The sequence below is a fragment of the Myotis brandtii genome, unplaced genomic scaffold (assembly GCF_000412655.1).
Source record: "Myotis brandtii unplaced genomic scaffold, ASM41265v1 scaffold780, whole genome shotgun sequence".
In the NCBI taxonomy this organism is placed as follows: domain Eukaryota; kingdom Metazoa; phylum Chordata; class Mammalia; order Chiroptera; family Vespertilionidae; genus Myotis; species Myotis brandtii.
In genome coordinates this window covers 413,026-415,623 of record NW_005371132.1, presented here as the reverse complement: position 1 = coordinate 415,623, position 2,598 = coordinate 413,026, and the positions used below count along the sequence as shown (strand labels likewise).

The window sequence follows — 2,598 nt, the reverse complement described above, 5'->3', positions numbered from 1 at the left end:
CCAAGGAAAAATGAAACTGAACAAAAAGCAGGCTGCAGGATGTGACGCCTTTCCTAGCTCTTTTTCCTTTGCTGATCTTTTCAAACAAAGGAATTTTAAATGCACATATATTTTGTTAGTGTCTTTCATGCATTAATTCATTCTTTGATTCCTTTGTCAAATAGAAAACCCGGTTCACAGTACTGCTATACAGCCACCATCTAGTGGCAAAATCTGGTAACTACAGAACTGTAAATTGGGGGTGAAGGTGGTTCACTGGCAGTTTTAAGAATTTTGCTTCCTGAAAGGTAGTCCATGATGACAGAGAATGGGAAGAAGCAGGTTTTCTATAATTTTTTAAAATTTTTTAAATTTATTTCAGAGAGGAAGGGAGGAGAGGGAGAGAGAGATAGAAACATCAATGATGAGAGAGAATCTTCGATCACTGCCACCTGCATGCCCCCTAGTGGGGATTGAGCCCCAAACCTGGCATTTACCCTATCTGGGAATTGAATGGTAAATTCATGGTTCATGGGTTGATGCTCAACCACTGAGCCACACCAGCCAGTCTAATTTTTATGAGCACTAATTATGGAAAATAGAAACTTACATTTATGAATGCTTTTCCTTTGAGTGCTATAGGGAACCATAGTATGAGCCACAGCTTCTGTAGGATTATCTGGTCTCAGGTGACATGGCAACACCTAATTAGACTGATAGAAACATGATCAGTACCCACAACCAGTCTTTATAATCTAAACACTTTATCATGTCCTACAGAGCTTTATAGGATCTAGCCACTGGCCATCTCTCCAGCCTTTTGTCACTTTACCTTTGACCATTACAATGCAGCCACAGAGACCTCCTTGCTATTACTTAAACATAAATTCATTCTAGCCACAGGGCCTTTCTATTTACTATTTCACCTCTTCCACCAATTCTTTCTACCACTTCTCCTTCTCCTCTTAGGTCTCTGTTTAAATATTTCCTTCTCAGAGAGATCTTCCCTGATAACTCTAACTCAAAACCCTTCTTCCCCCAGTTTATTTCTTCCTTGGCACTTAGCACTATCTGAAGTTATATTATTCACTTACTTGGCAAAAAATAAATAAAAATAAAAAATCTACAGTGCAAATTCCATGAGAGAATGAATTTGAATTGCATTGTTTACTAGCACCTAGAGGAGTGCTATCACATAAAAGGTGTTGAACAAATAATTGAGGACTGAGTGAATTAACTAGGGCAGTGATGGCGAACCTATGACACGCTTGTCAGAGGTGACACGCGAACTCATTTTTTTTGGTTGATTTTTCTTTGTTAAATGGCATTTAAATATATAAAATAAATATCAAAAATATAAGTCTTTCTTTTACTATGGTTGCAAATATCAAAAAATTTCTATATGTGACACGGCACCAGAGTTAAGTTAGGTTTTTTCAAAATGCTGACACGCCGAGCTCAAAAGGTTCGCCATCACTGACATAGGGGGTGCCTAGGCAGTGTCTGGGCAAAAGATAGAGTTGAGCAGACTGCAATCTACACAGAATCATGTGACGAAAAGACCCAGGCCAAAGATTTTGATATATAAGTAGGAAGGTCCAGCATGTAATGGACACATCCTCCTTAAGGTTTGCTAACCAAGTGTGGCCAAGGCAGATAGTGTGAACTTGAGGCTTACTCAACATTTAGGAATAAGAGTTCAAATAACAGACTGTTGGTGGTGGAGGGATTAGAATAGAGGCTCCGAGCTTTACAGGAAGCTAGTTCTCAACCCCCCTCCAAGCAATTTATCCATCTACTTAAAAGACCTATATCAACAAGGACTTGTATGCCCTAACAAGAGAGGAAGTAAAGAAGATCTGCATGCAGCAGTTTATTAAGATTGAAAGTAGACCACCAACTTACACCATACAAAAAAATAAACTCAAAATGGATAAAGGACTTAAATGTAAGATGGGAAACCATAAAAATCTTAGAGGAATCCATAGGCAGCAAAACATCAGACATATGTCATAGCAATATCTTTACCGATACAACTCCTAGGACAATGGAAACTAAAGAGAAAATAAACAAATGATACTACATCAAAATAAAAAGTTTCTGCACAGCAAAAGAAACCATCAACAAAACAATAAGAGAGCCAACAATTAGACTGATAGAAACATGATCAGTACCCACAACCAGTCTTTATAATTCAAACACTTTTTTTGCCAATGTTACATCCAATAAGGGTTTAATCTCCAAAATTTATAGGGAACTCATACAACTTAAGAAAAAGGAAAATAAACAATCTAATCAAAATATGGGCAAAGGACATAAATAGACACTTTTCAAAAGTGGACATACAGAAGACCAAGAGACATTTGAAATCATGCTCAAAGTCACTAATCATCCAAGAGATGCAAATCAAAATGACAATGAGGTACCATCTCACACCTGTCAGAATGGCTATCATCAACAAAGGAGAAGTGCTGACGAGGATGCAGAGGAAAAAGAAACCCTCATGCACTGCTGGTGGGAATGCAGCCAGGTGCAACTACTGCGGAAACAGTATGGAATTTTGTCAAAAAATTAAAAATGGAACTCCCATTTGACCCATTAATCCCACTTCTAGGAATG

At 37.9% G+C, this 2,598-nt stretch overlaps 1 long non-coding RNA gene across 1 annotated transcript in view; it reads left to right on the top strand.

The window, feature by feature from the left end:
* Positions 1 to 415: 415 nt before the first annotated feature.
* The window catches only part of LOC106724261, a 14,140-nt gene continuing 11,957 nt past the window's right edge, over positions 416 to 2,598 (top strand). Inside the window, exon 1 of the long non-coding RNA XR_001360002.1 lies at positions 416 to 546. This is a non-coding gene — a long non-coding RNA (uncharacterized LOC106724261). The remainder of the gene's footprint in view (positions 547 to 2,598) is intronic.